The sequence below is a fragment of the Hibiscus syriacus genome, unplaced genomic scaffold, assembly GCF_006381635.1.
Source record: "Hibiscus syriacus cultivar Baekdansim isolate YM2019G1 unplaced genomic scaffold, ASM638163v2 tig00110580_pilon, whole genome shotgun sequence".
Taxonomy (NCBI): Eukaryota; Viridiplantae; Streptophyta; class Magnoliopsida; order Malvales; family Malvaceae; genus Hibiscus; species Hibiscus syriacus.
In genome coordinates this window covers 770024-786567 of record NW_024062791.1, presented here as the reverse complement: position 1 = coordinate 786567, position 16544 = coordinate 770024, and the positions used below count along the sequence as shown (strand labels likewise).

General features: G+C 34.5%; 1 pseudogene; it reads left to right on the top strand.

The window, feature by feature from the left end:
* Nucleotides 1-297: 297 nt before the first annotated feature.
* On the top strand, nt 298-4076 carry LOC120133467 (annotated as a pseudogene).
* The last annotated feature ends 12468 nt before the right edge of the window (nt 4077-16544 follow it).

Genomic DNA, 16544 nt, shown 5'->3' with positions numbered 1-16544 from the left:
TATATCGATCACTTATGATTTTTCAGAAAATACACTCCATAAAATTAGATTTAAAATTATATAATAATGTATTAACACCCTTTAATTCTTAACTTTTGTAGAAAAAGGAAAAGGCAGTTTTGTAATTATCATTAAATGAGCCTCTGATTTAGGTGACAGTCATATTTGATTTGATGGAAGCGGAAAGGAAAAAAGAAAGCGCCAGCTTTACCTTTTATATAAGAATGACGGATATGCATAGGTTGAATGCTGAGATGGGAAAGTGACAGAAAGAACTACTTGGCCAGTTTTGTATTTACCAACCAAATAAGGCAAATAATTTTTGCACACCAAGTTTTCGACAAAATTCCTTTTACATATTAAAGAAGAAGAAAAATCTGCGAATGTTTACTAATGCAGAAGAATAGGCTTGGTCACCATCTTTACTCTCTAGCGAGACACTACTCCAGAGTAGTTCCGCCTCCACCTGCGTATGCTGATCCGGTCATCCGCGTATCCAGTAACGTGGCTTATCTGTGCAGTCCAAAACGGGGTCCAAAGCCTCGCCAACTCATTTCTTTGCCCTCTTCCCCTGGTTATCCTTTGCCCGGGAAGGACTCTGCCACTGGTCGCATCACTGCTATCAGCTGGCTCAAATATTTCTTTGATGAAATTTCAGATTCCGCCATTCAGTCTCATTTTAACAAGGGCCTCTCGTACGTATGCCAAACTACTTCCCCTTTGAGTATTACACACAAAAAGAGACCTATTTCTTTGCTCGATGCTTTAGGCCAAGTAGTTTTTTCTGTCACTTTCCTATCTCAGCATTCAACCTATGCGTATCCGTCATTCTTGCTGCAGGTTGAGATTGAATCCTCAAATCGTGATGCAGCTGATTCCTTCATTGAAAGGGGTGGGCAAATGAAACCCTTGAGAAAGGTTAGGTACTGATGCTTCTTGGCACGTTACCCTTATTCTCAGAATAAGAACGTTGTTTTTTCTTGGGGCCCTTCTGTGCGGGTTTAATTACCCTGCACTTATACAGTTTACCTACAGATCAAGCATAATGAGGTGATGGAAGTAGGGGACTCTTCATCCAAATGCTGATGAGATTGACTATTTGCGAAGACTTGTCATACAAAGCATGTATTGAGTTTAATTGCTTGCTGGTATCTTTTATCAATCCCGTGCAGGGTTTCAAGAAACGTTCGGCGACCGCAATTTCGTCCGCCATATAGCGGTTTCGCCGCGGTCCGGGTTTCCCGCTACACCCGCAATAGCACCCAATAGCACACGCTATGGCCAGAATCACGGTAAACCCAAAATGACCGAAAACGCGACCGCGATTTGAAACTCTGATCCCGTGTGCTTATTAATCTGTTATTGTATGTGTTTGTCCTTGGATACAAACCTTTAAGTTGATAAGCATCCGTCTAAACTAGTATGCTACTTTTCACTTGATGGGTGATGCATGCTCCAAGTTCCTTACTTCAGTCTGAAGGTCTTCCCCACCATATGTTCTTCCTTTTTTTTCATTTTTTTTCTGATTTATGTTTCAGGACTATGCTATACTTGTACTAAATAAACCCCCCAAGCTGCCAGTAAAGGTTTGTTTACATCATTAAAGGTATTTGAGTTGTCTCAGCATATTGTGTTTCCTCTCACTTTGTTCTATCACAATGTCTTCAGGGAAGTCTGCCTGTACATAACGGCATGGATGCATTAGCAGCGGCAGCTCTGTCTTATGATTATGATGAGGGTTCTAAACTGGTATGCTCATTTATTGTAGAAATTATATGGTGAAATTGAATGCCTTTACCAGTGTCTGGTTGTTATTATTATTGCCATGTATCAGTAACAGTTAAAAAGTCGATACTTTTCTTGATGCACTTAATATATATATATAGATAGCATCATATGATGAAAGAATGTGGCTTAATGGCTAAGCTTTGGATTTAAATGAACACAAGCTTTCTTGTTTGAGAGCAGAGCTAGCATCATGGTGAAGCATATGGGATGAAAAATAGCCTGACTCCACACATGTAGCTATATGGATTTTATGTAGTTGTAGTTTTAAATGTTTCGTATCAACTCTGCGTGTGTATTCAGTTACACACATATGCAGTTTTTTCTTGGAAAATATTATCGACTTCTGCTTAGAGATCCATAACATGCTATTTGATTTTTATTTTTTCTTCAATATTCCAAAGAAAGCACACGTCTCATTATTTCATGGGAGAAATATGTTTTTTTTTACTTATGTGGTAAAAACTGTATCAACCTTAAAAGATATGTTTGGGAATAGGATTAAAGAAGAACCAAGTATTTTATCTCCACTTTCCTTTTTCATTATCGTTTATTGAAGTCTCAAGTTAATTGGACCACGTTAAAGTAATTTAATTTAATTTCATTGATTCTTGATGTTAAACTGTATATCTTGAGAGTAACGATGACAAAGAAGTTAATAATTTTTTTGAGGGTTTATGGTGCTTATTCAGCTAATTCTTAGAAAGGCCGTAAGAGGTATGTTGAATTTTTGTGTACTTGGGATAAGGCTTAGCGAAGTCAAGTTATATGTTGAAAGATTTGCTTGTAGTCGTAAGTGAAATGTAGTTTGTAGCTGTTAATGAATTGTTATCTAATTTCATTTTTTTTATTTTCCTTTCAAGCCAATTCTGTCTGACTTTTCTACTTCTGCTTTTATTATGAACTTCTGTCAGGTGCATCGGCTTGATAGAGAAAGCAGCGGCCTCCTCTTAATGGGAAGAACTAAAGAAAGCATAAGTCATCTTCATTGGCTGTTCAATGATATAAATCCAGCAAAATCCTCCTGTAAGGTACATGTACCCCAACTAATGAAAACAAATTGTTAGATGCCTGCTTCCTACCTCCCATGTTGTTGTTATGCATTTTTTTTATTAGTGTGGTGGCTGCCAACTTGTAAAGGCATTATAGACTGCCGGTTGAACATTTCCTGTTCTTTTAGTTTACAACTATTCTGTTGGCTTATTTAGGCTAGGAATGATGCTTGTGATGCAAAGTTTCAGCGGTATTGGGCGTTGGTAATAGGCACTCCAAAGGAGAATGAAGGCTTAATTTGTGCTCCTCTTTCGTAGGTTCTCTTTTGCCAATCTCTCTTTGCCTCTACCTTGACCAGCTTTTTAATCACATATCTTTTTTTTAGATTCTTCTTGACGATGGTAAGACTGAGAGGGTCATCTTGGCTCAGAATGTGGGTTTAGAACCTTCTCAAGATGATATGACCGAGTATCGAGTACTAGGTCCTATGATGAATGGATGCTCATGGATTGAACTGCGCCCACTTACTACCAGGAAGCATCAGGTACCGTGTTTATCTATGTTTATCTTATTCAAGTGATGTTTATAGGAGACATTTTGTAGTTGTAGAATCCTGCTCAGAAGGTGACAATTATAGTCTTGCCTCCGCCCACAGGCTCTTGATGATCACGGAAGGAAATCCATTTTTTACTTGGGTTGGGGGGGGGGGGGTTCTCGGGTTTTGTAGTCCAAAAAGTAGGTGGCAAATACATACAAGTCTATAATTAACCTTTGTGCCTACCTTCATAGAATTTTTACTTCTCGTATTGAGTCAACAATAATATGCAGTCCTTTGTTAGTATATATTTGTATGAATCACACCCAATCTCTCATACTTCCAATTTCTTGCAGCTCTGAGTTCACTGCGCAGAAGCTCTAGGGACTCCCATAGTTGGTGACTATAAGTACGGCTGGTTTGTCCACAGGAAATGGAAGCAGATGCCTCGAGTTGATATTGAACCAAGGACAGGGAAACCATACAAGTTATGAAGGCCGGAAGGTCTGGATGTTCAGAAGGGAAGTGTATTGTCTAAGGTTCCATTGTTGCACCTGCATTGCAGGGAGCTTGTACTTCAAAATGTTGCGAAGTTCCTTCCGCTGTTGAGTCAGAATGCAGAAACCCTGGCTCATGGACTAAGTGGCAAGCCCGATATCTTGCGCTTTGTTGCATCGATGCCTAAACACATGAAAATTAGTTGGAACTTGATGTCCTCCTATTTAGTGTAAATTTTAACTTTGATGATCTCCTCTTTACATTCATTAAGGCCATATTAATTTTGATCTATACTTGTTCGGGTCAAAGGATTTTTATAATTTCAGCTTACTTGATCTAGTCTGGATTATTATTCATTTTAAAAAAATAATTATAAAAAGTAATTTAATATTTTATTCTTTTTTAATATAGGCAAATATTTGAAAATCATCGGTGGATCTTGGAATTAAGTTTTGGAGAGATTTAATTAATTTTTTAAAAGAAATTTAAAGGATTTGATGAAAACTTACAATTTTTTTTTGGAAGTCTAATCAAATTTTTTTAAAAATTTAAAATCAAATTAAAATTTTCAAAACCTTTTAAAAAGCTTAAAAAATATATTTTTGTCAAACCTTGAGAGGGAGCAAGGTGTTGTGGTATGGATAGCGCTATAAGCAGGTAAGTACACCAAGGTCAACCATATATAAGATATATTAACAGGATAGAATAAGCTTATCTTTTTTCAAGCATTTTAATGTTTTCTAGGTAAAGAACATGATTAGGATAGATTGTTCTCATTTCAAACATTTTACATATCTACACTTAGCGTTTCTACTATTTTGTTTTCCCATATATGTAGGGGTGAACAGTCCGATAGAGTTTGGGCTGATCACAAGTAAAGATATGTGTAGACACACCATCAAACGTTGCCCCTACGACCTAGTTGATGGTGTGGGGTGAGTATGGACAATATAATCCGACATTTTAACAATAACCTATTTTTTCCTAACGAGAAAGTTGGGGTCGATTTTGTGCATCTGCTATGCCTTACGGTCTTGACCTACTTGGGGAAAACTCTACAATGACTATATCATTAACACTTATGTTGTTACTTCTTAGACAGATCATCGAAGATTAAGGCTGACTTGACTTGGGTAAGGTCAATTTTCAAGTGTCATACGGACTAAAAACTTAGTTGAAAGGTATATCTGTAACACAAGGCTCCCATGCTCCGATGGCTGTCATCATCTACTCGTGTTAAGACTAACATCTATATTGAGAAATTGCTTGCTTTTAATTATTTTTTAAAATTAAATTTATGTAAAAATATATATTATTATTATAATATTTAGATGACATCAAATATTTTTATTATATATATTTTTAAAAAACCTTAAATTTATTTAATACATGTTATTTGTAAAATTATATTTTATTAAATAATAATTAAATATTTTTTTTACATAATCAAATATTACTTTTACTCCTATATAGAGCAACTTTGAAACTTTTAATATGGATATGTAGGGAGCTTTTGCAGTGCGGCGCCTAAAAAATGGCGTGACCGGTTAAAATTTAGACCGGTTATGTTATATCATTTAACCGGAAATATTATCAAGTACAATAACATATTAGGTAGCGTTTATATAATGTAATAGGTAGCGCTTATATAATAAAATAGGCATTTAACCGGAAATATTATCAAGTACAATAACATATTAGGTAGCGCTTATATAATGTAATAGGTAGCGCTTATATTGACATATTTTCTAAGTAAACTGGTATATTTATACCGATAACATTGTAAATTTACCTATTACATTATAATTATCGGTTTCAATGTTTTTTGGATTGATACAATTTTAAATGTATCAACACTTTATGCATGCACCTCGTTGGGCATTCATTCTGGAAAAAAGTATCGACATAAACTTAAAAAGTGTCGATATATTATTTAGACCTATTTTCTCATAAAACCGGTATATTTCTATCGGGTACATTGTAAATTTACCTATCACATTGTAATTATCGGTTTCCATGTTTGTGAGATCGATACTTTTAATAAATATATCGATACTTTTAATAAATGTATCGACACTTTATGCGTGCACCCCGTTTGGCATTCATTATGGACAAAAAGTATCGACACAAATTTAAATGGTGTCGATACTTTATGCTAACATTTTTTCTTATAAAATCGATATATTTATACCAATTACATTGTAAATTTACATATTACATTATAATTATTGGTTTCGATGTTATTGGGATCGATACTTTTAATAAATGTATCAACAATTTATATTCTGGACAATATATATATATTGACACAAATTAAAAAAGTGTCAATACATTATGTTGATATGTTTTCTAATTAACTGGTATATTTATACCCATTACATTGTTAATTTACCTATTACATTATAATTACTGGTTTCGATGTTTTTGGGGTCGATACTTTTAGAAAATGTATCGACACCTATTTAGCTAGTTATTGTACATACCTAAATATGTCATGCGAATTTAATGTTGTACCCACCCTTCAACTACCACTACCAATACCACATCCTATTGAAAGCACGACTGAAACATGTTCAATGAACCTTTACTTACATCTCCATCAACTCCGGGACCACTGAACTTGCACAACAAAATTTTTGCCATGGATCATACTGATTCAGACAATGTTAAGCCAACCGAGGAATGCCATGAAGTACATAATGTTGATGAATCTGACAGATTGGTTGGTCAGCTCTTCTCTTCACATGATCAAGGTTGGTACTTTTACAAGGGATTCACACGGGAACATGAGTTTAGTGCACGTAAGGGAACAACACGGCTTGACGTGGAAGTGAATGTGAAGACACAAGAATTTTGTTGTTCCAAAGAAGGGTTTCGAGTATCAAAAGTCAATACTGTTGATCGTTAACGTGCTCATACGCCAGTCACAAGAACATGATGCAAGGCTAGAGTCGTAGTTACAACAACAGATACAAATGATCACTGAGTTATAAGTAAGTCTTATCAGAAACATAATCATGCATTGTGCACACCTGCTATGACACCATTTATGCATTCTAATAGAGATATAAGAAAAGATGATATCGATGCGGCAACAACATTGAAAGAGGTCGGTGTTGGCACGTCACAAGTAATGAACTATTTAACGCAGCAGGCAGGGGGCTATCATAATGTTGGATTTACACATAAAGACATCTACAATACACTTCAAAGAGGTAAAGCAAAGGAAATCGTCGATGGGGATGTGAATGCGCTTATTGCTTACTTTGATTATAAGAAACATGATGATCCCGGGTTTTTTATAACATAATCGGTAGACAAATCAGGGGCATTACATAATCTTATTTGGTCGGATTCTACATCGAGATCAGATTACAAATGCTTCAGTGATATAATTACGTTCGATACAACTTACAAATATAATTTGTATGGTCGACCAATTATGCCTATTGTCGGTGTCAATCATCACCATAACACAATTGTGTTTTCCACTTCCACAATCGTTGACGAGAAGTCCCAATCTTTCGAGTGGGTACTACATAATTTTTTAGAAGCCATGATAAATAAATCGCCTATTTCAGTTATCACCGGTGGGGATAGGGCAATGCAGAGGGCTATCAAATCTGTTATCCCTTATGTTAAGCACAAATTATGTTCTTGGCATATTTCTCCCAATGCACAAGCTAACATTGGTGACCCAAAATTTACAGTAGCATTCTCAAAATGCATGAATTCCTGGTGGACAACCGAGGAATTTGATATTCAATGGCGTTCGGTTGTTTCAGAATTCAACATCGAAAAGCATCAATGGGTGATTGAGAAGGGAAATACTCGGCACTTATGGGCACAAGCATATCTAACCGGTCATTTCTTTACCAATATTCGCTCAACACAAAGGTGCGAGTCTATGAATGCTTCACTAGCGATTGTACTGAAACACAAGAAGACATATTTAGATGTTGTTCGTGCAATTGAAGATGAAATTAGTAGAATACGTATAACGAGGTGAAAGCGGATTACTTAAGTTCCCAGACGAAGCCCTTCCAGATCACAAATCTGGTCGACCTTGAAAGCCATGCTGCTGAGATGTTTACCCGCGAATCTTTTCGTGCGTTCCAAGATGAACTTCAATGGGAGACATTGTACCGGATTGAGGAAGAGATTCAGTCCTTATCAAATGAATGTCAACATTATATTTTGACAAAGTACAAAGAAAAAAATAAGACATTTGAAATTAGTTTTGATTCATGTACAGAAACCCTAATTTGCTTTTGCAAAAAAATTAAGACCGTTGGACTTCCGTGTCGCCATCAACTTCACATTTTGAAGCACTTGGATTACACATATTTTCCTGGGACTTTGATTCAAAGTAGGTGGACTAAGGATGCGAAGGCTTCTGCACCCAGTTATGTTGACTTGAATGTGCTTCTAGAAGTGATGCAAATGGCAAGGTTCGCTCCTCTACGTTCAACGTCTAGTAGGTTATGCTATATTGCATCAAAGACAGACGTGTCTTTCAAAACCGAAAGAGATGAGATAAAAAGACTAATAGAAGAATTTGAAAACTCGTTTGGTTTGAATGATTCAGTCAACCAGAGCAGTGTAGTAAACAACGTTCGTGACCCTCAATGAAAACAACGCAAGCGAAAAGAAGTACCGAAGAACAAGTTCAAGAAGAAAATTAGGAGATCTGGGTACTGCAACGGTGAGGGACATAACAAACTAACATGTCCTCAAGTTAAGCTAAGTTTGAATACAAGCACACAACCTACATCAACTGATTTTTTCGAAGACGGAATGGAATGTCCATTTAGTCCCGCACGTGATGACAACGATCTCCATATATCGTAAGGATTGACTCCATTTGTGTATAAGAAACATGTACAACAACCTATTGCTAACTTTTCTCATCTCATACATAATTACATTCACATACAAAATTATAAATCGTATGTAAAATTATAAATCTTATACAAAATTAACCCTACATTAAAAAAATTTCCTCTCTTAGTCTATTTTGATTGTGGCTTACGAGACCGTTTAATATTTCATCTGCATCATCACATAAATGCCAAACAATCTGTAAACTATAGTCTCCCACAATCATGGCCGGAATCAGTTCTGTAACTGGGATTATGTTGGTTAATCATGTTGACTGCATAGCCAATAAAACCTGGGGGTCCAAATGGTAAACTAGGAATTGGTAAGGCAAGCTTCCTTTGAGGGTTTAGGGTTTAGAGCCCTCCAACGTAAGGAGTGCATGATTGAACATTACATATAATATTTGTATTCAGTTGTTGAATAATTGTTCTTAATTTTTTTATATAAGGATAGTTGTTATGATATACGTTCACATTTTGGGACCAATTAATTAGATGCGTGTAGTAGCCTATATCCTCGAGGCAGAGCATAAGAAATCTGGCACTTAAAGATTTACCAAAAGCAGTAGCTTTTGCTCTGAATGAAGACCGAACCTAGAATCAACTTTGCAATTATGGCTATCATGCTGAAGAGAATCTGCTGAAAAATATGATTTGTACACAACTGCAAGCATTTTAAACGCTAAACCCAACTCCTCACATGGAAAAGTATACAACAGAGATGTCAGGATTTCCCATAAAATGATTGACAACTCTGTTGTATAATTTTCCATGTGAGTAGTTGGGTTTAGGGTTTAAAATACTTACAGTTGTGTACAAATCCTATTATTCAGCAGGTTCTCTTCAGCATGATAGGTATAATTGCAAAGTTGATTCTAGGTTTGGTCTTCATGCACAGCAAAAGCTACCGCTCTTGGTAAATCTTTAAGTGCCAGATTTCTTGTGCTCTGCCTCGAGGATATAGGCTACTGCACACATCTAACTAATTGGTCCCGAAACGTGAACGTATATCAGTACAATTATCCTTATATAAAAAAAATTAAGAACAATTCTTCAAAAACTGAATACAACTATTATACGTAATGTTCAATCATGCACTCCTTACGTTGGAGGGCTCTAAACCCTAAACCCTCAAAGAATGCTTGCCTTACCAATTCCTAGCTTACCATTTGGACCCTGCAAGGGGTTTTATTGGCTATGCTGTCAACATGATTATGAGTTTCCTTTATCCTTTCGCTTTCAGTCAGATTGTAGAGATTTGAATCAATTAAATTGGATTAAACACTTTAATCCAATTACCATTTCAAGAACAATTACATAAATACATTGATACTTACTGGTCCCTTTCGATTTTCTTCAATATTGATACGGTAGGGCTCCATTTGAAGGTCATACATATCGAACACAAGAAGGGAAAAAAGTGTCCAATCAGGAAATCAATACCATAATATCGATAAATTTATATGAATAACTGATCGTAACTGTTATGAACGCTGGTATTCATCAGAGTGGAAGAGAAGAGAACTGTCTTTAGGGTTTATCGATTTAGGGTTTTTATAGCGTTACATATAAATAATGAAGGAAAAAAACGCGTTATTTAAAAAGTATCGACACAAATTTAAAAGTGTCGATACATTATGTTGACATATTCTCTCATAAAACCGGTATATTTATATTGGTTACATTGTAAATTTACCTATTACATTATAATAATCGGTTTCGATCTTTTTAGGATCGATACAATTTCAAATGTATCGACACTTTTTGCCTGCACCCCGTTTGGCATTCATTCTGGACAAAATGTATCGACACAAATCTAAAACGTGTCGATACATTATGTTCACCTATTTTCTCATAAAACCAGTAAATTTATACCGGTTACATTGTAAATTTACCTATTACATTATAATAATCAGTTTCAATGTTTTTGAGATCGATACTTTAAAAATGTATCGACACTTTATGCGTGCAACCCTTTTGACATTCATTTTAGACAAAAAGTATCGACACAAATTCTATAAGTGTCGATACATTATGTAGACCTATTCTCTCATAAAATAGGTATAGTTATACCGGTTACATTGTAAATTTACCTATTATATTATAATTATGAGTTTCGATGTTTTTGGGATCGATACTTTTTTATAAATGTATCGACACTTTATGCGTTCACCATTTTGGGCATTCATTCTAGACAAAAAGTATCGACACAAAATTCAAATGTGTCGACACATTATGTAGACCTATTCTCACATAAAACCTGTATATTTATACCAGTTATATGACAAAATTGCCTATTACATTATAATTATGGGTTTCGATATTTTTGGGATCGATACTTTTTAAAAATATATCGATATTGTATGCATGCACCATGTTTGGCATTCATTTTGGACAAAAAGTATCGACACAAATTCCATAAGTGTCGATACATTATGTATATCTATTTTCTCAAAAAATCGGTATATTTATACCAGTTACATTGTAAATTTACCTATTACATTATACTTTTCGATTTTGATGTTTTTGGGATCGATACTTTTTAAACATGTATAAACACTTTATGGGAAACTTTAAGTTTAGAAACTTTATGTGTCGATACATGTTTGTAAGTTACCGATATTTCTAAGTATGAAAACTTTGTTGTGGAGATTATAGAAAATGATTATTTAATAATGTGTTTCGATACATTTGCACGTAGATGTAAAATACATTAACTAGTATTGATATTTCAACAATCCTCAAATGTATCTGTATACATTAATAAGTTGTTACCTTATAAATGAAATTTAAAACAATCCCGATGTTTCCATTGAGTAAGTTTTTGTTTGGATGGAACAAAGGCTCGGGCTATATTTATAGTGGAGCTGAAATTTATATTGAAACTCAAACTCAAATTGAAATTGAAATTCAAACTCCAATCACATATGAAATGAATTTGAAATGCAATGTTAAATTGAACATGGAAATTCAAACTCCAATCAAATTACATAATTGAACATGGAGCCGACATCCTTGACACGCTTCTAACTGACTTTTTCAACAAAATCATATCCCGCTTTTTTAATAAATAACATGTCAATCTTGTGGGTTAATCGAACTGGGGCATCATGTGAAAAATCATCTTCTTTCTTATTCAACAGATGGGTGATGACACATCCATATGGTAGTGAAGTTGAAATTGTTGCTCCCTTTGTGACCATATATACAATTGTATTAAATATCAGTTTAGCAATGTTTGGAGCCGTTTGGGATTTATACTTTGCTATCCGCCAATAATCGCTGTCTCAAAGCGTTGAATGTTTTCCCCAGTAGGTCGGATATACCAAGTGAGCATTTTGTGAAACATTCTCGACTCTACATCTAGGTGAATTTGGCTATTTCTAGCAACCCGTTGTATTGTAGTATCTAATGAATTTTCATCTGAATCCCCTTAATTCTCGACACCTAGACCCTCCGCAATAGTATCCATATATATATATATATATATCCTTCCCCATGTCATGTGTATCAATTCCTATTATATTAGTCTTATTAGGCTCGTGCTCTAAGGAAGCATTGTTGTAGAAGACTCTAACTAGGTTGGGGGTAATATTTTGGTTCTACACCAAGGAATTCAAGCCAACCCCAAGATGTAAATGTGGATTTAAAACTAAATGCATATTTATCATCGAACAAGAAACCCAGGTCAATGACATGTTTGAGATGAATATTCCTTACTTTAAAACTCCTCTGCCATCTTTCTTTCTCCGTATCAGATCTAAAGTTCAGAGTTTCGAAAGACATGATTTCCTCAGAAGAAGCGATTGTTTGATAAGGAGGTTATGGTTGAGAAGAACTGGGTGGAGAAGAGGTTTGAGAAAGACCGCGCTTCTGACGCTGACATTTTGGAGCCATTTTGGGTACGGATGTTGTTACATTGGAACACAAACACATTCAGGAAAAAAAACTCCAATCTGGAAATAAATAAAACCCATAAAATATCGATAAATTTACATGAATATCTGATTGTCACTGTTATGAGAATGCTGGTATTCGTCGGAGAGGAAAATTTCTCTTCTGCCTTTAGGTTTAGGGTTTGTCGATTTGGATTTTATATCGATTATAATATATAAATAATGAAGGGGGAAACACGCAATTTTTAAAATGGTATCGACACAAATTTAACAATTGTCGATACTTTATGCTAATCTATTTTCTCATAAAACCAATATATTTATATCGGTTACATTGGAAATTTACCTATTACATTATAATTATTGGTTTCAATATTTATGGGATCTTTTAAAAATGTATCGACACTTAATGGGTGCACCCTTTTGGCATTCCTTCTAAACAAAAAGTATCGAAACAAATTCCATAAGTGTCATTACATTTTCTAGACCTATTCTCGCATAAAACCGATATATTTATACCGGTTACATTGAAAAATTACCTATTACTTATAATCATGGGTTTCGATGTTTATGGGATCGATACTTTTTATAAATGTATCGACACTTTATGCGTGCACCATTTTTTGGGCATTTATTCTTGACAAAATGTATCGACACATAATTAAAAAATGTCGATACATTATGTAGACATATTCTCACATAAAATTGGTATATTTATATCGGTTACATTACAAAATTACCTATTACATTATAATTATGGGTTCGATGTCTCTGGGATCGACACTTTTTAAAAATGTATCGACACTTTATGCGTTCACCATTTTGGGCATTCATTCTGGACAAAAAGTATCGACACCAATTTCAAATGTGTCTATACATTATGTAGACCTATTCTCACATAAAATCAGTATATTTATACCGGTTACATTACAAAATTATCTATTACAATATAATTATGGGTTTCGATGTCTCTGGGATCGACACTTTTAAAAAATGTATCGGCTCTTTATTTGTGCACCCTTTTGGGCATTCCTTCTGGACAAATAGTATCGACACAAATTCTATAAGTGTCGATACATTATGTAGACCTATTCTCTCATAAAACCGGTATAGTTTTACCGGTTACGTTGAAAAATTACCTATTATATTATAATTATGGGTTTCGATGTTTCTAGGATCGATACTTTTTATAAATGTATCGACACTTTATGAGTTCACCATTTTGGGATTCATTCTGGACAAAAAGTATCGACAACAATTTCAAAAGGTCGATACATTATGTAGACCTATTTTCACATAAAACTGGTATATTTATACCAGTTATATTACAAAATTACCTATTACATTATAATTATGAGTTTCGATATTTTTGTGATCGATACTTTTTATAAATGTATCGACACATCTGCTTATCTATTTTTTAGAAACTTTACGTTTGGGAACCATACTGGACAAAATATTGGAAACAAATCTCTGTGTTTATTAATTTTGTCATTAAAAAGTCTATTTTTACACGTACATTGTAAATTTACCTTTTACTTGAAAGTTATTGAATTTTGTAGTTATTCTACATATCCTCAATATGGAATGACCATTCAGTGCCGCATATGATGACAATTATGATGACATTTGGAATAATGTACACAATGTATCAACATGACTTTTAATGTGTATAAGAAACATGTACAATAACATATTGTTAACTTTTCTCATCTCATGTATAATTACATTCACATACAAAATTATAAATCGTATACAAAATTATAAATCCTATACAAAATTAACCCTACATTTACATCATCACTTCCTTTTGTTATTATTGTGTCTCATGACAGCTTTTGTTATCTCATCTCTTAGTTGATTTTGATTGTGCTTACGAGATCGTTTAATATTCGCGATCGATCCCACTGTCCAACAACCTATATTCAAATTGTTAGTACGTTAAGTATTGTAAACCACAACATTCAATATACGACTTTTAACAATTTAACCGCAAACGAATTTTTAATTCCACTTACAAAATCACCAGTTGCCTCTGTTGAACCGATCGATTCCATCCACATCATCACATACATGCCGCAATCATAACTGTTACAAAATTTGAATACCACACATGTCAATTATGAAACCTACATAAATTAAGCTTTCTATTTATGATAACATCTCATATCCATTCACTTGCTTATTCATCTTATGCTCCACAAATTTGAAATTTTTCAAGGGGCGGTTTCCTAGAGATCCACATGCTTCTACCCAATTGCGTTTCTTATTATAACTATCTAATATTTTCATCTGCATTAAAATATATGAAGTTATGATCCAAACACATTATGCATTATAATTAACATAATTTACTTTCATACATACCAATCTCTTAGCATCATTCACTCTCTGTTTAGCTGCTTCATATGTAAAGAAACTATCATATAATGTTGCAACATGATCTACCATATCCAACACCAACAGATACCAATGTGAATTATGGTAGTTTATTGTGATCATGATCTTCAACAAATTTCACACCCAATTTGACAAAATTCAACATTCTATATCCGAAAACATCATTTGCAATTCGTATGGTGTCTTACCTTCTCATATTCGGTGAATTTCACATAGTTACACAATATAGGACCCCAAAAGCTAGCAATATCCTCAAACCTTACTTTGTTATTTGCATCCAACGCCTGTTGTTGCAATTACGCGACAATCATTATTAATTTACCGTCTATAACACTATTTTTCAACATTTATTAATTTAACTCACCTCTAAGTGGTATGGAAGGTAGCCAATCCTCCGGAGTGACTTTTTCGAATCGTAGCATACTGTCCAGGCGAGCAAATCAATAACCTAACAAAATTAATTACACAATAAGAACATATTCAATAGGTTTTAACATTTTTTACTTTCTACTTATCACACCGCCAACCCATTCTGTAGGCTTCAACGTTGCAACGTCGGATACACTAGCGAATTGATTTCCCATTGAGGTTACAGAATATCTGTATGAATCATTAGGATTAATATCTTTGTCATGAAATATTTAAATATCACTCACAAAGCAATATATTTCACTTACCCCGATTCTAACCCACTATTATATAAATAATCACAAATTGCAGCTTCGATGCCATCAATTCCGCTTGGAATATACGTTTTTTCAACCTACAATTTTGCATAAAATTTTTGTCACAACAACATGATAAAAATCAAATTAAGTTTAATTTTATTCAACTTACCTTCTGCTTTTTCTTCTGGGGTGCAGGACACTCCGAATCCAAATCTGCATCTATAACACTTTCCGATGTATAGATCATATCGACATCCTTTCTCCTCATTTCCTCCATCTTTTCTTCTTCATATTTTTTCAGTTCATCGTATTTTTGATCTACATAGCTCTTCATCTCTTTTATTTCACCTTTCAATTTTTCCCCTTCATCCAAGTATTCATCAACCACCCCCTTCACCCCTGTAAGTTCACTCCTCAATTTCACAACCTCCTTCACCACTCCATCAATTTTTTCACCCTTTACCGTCTTAAGTTCACCCCTAAACACCTCAACTTCTTTCACCACTTCACCCCTTAATACCTCAACTTCTTTCACCAATTCACCCCTCAACACCTCAACTTCTTTCACCACTCCATCTATTTTTCCTTCCACTTCCCCCTTATGGCTCTCAAGTGTCTCTTCGACTCTCTCAAGTCTCTCTTCGACTCTCTCAAGTCTCTCTTCGACTCTTGATTGTCTTTGCATGATATCAAATTGGATTTTTTTGATATCAGCCAATTCAGACATCAAAATGTCGAATTTACTCTTTTTCCCCTCACCGTTATCCCCTAATACAACTATCTCTTCTTCATTCTCCTTTGCCTCCACTCCCTCCTCTACCTCCTTGCCAATAACCTTCAAAATTAAAGTACAATATTAAGACATTGAATATTCTTAATATTATTTAAT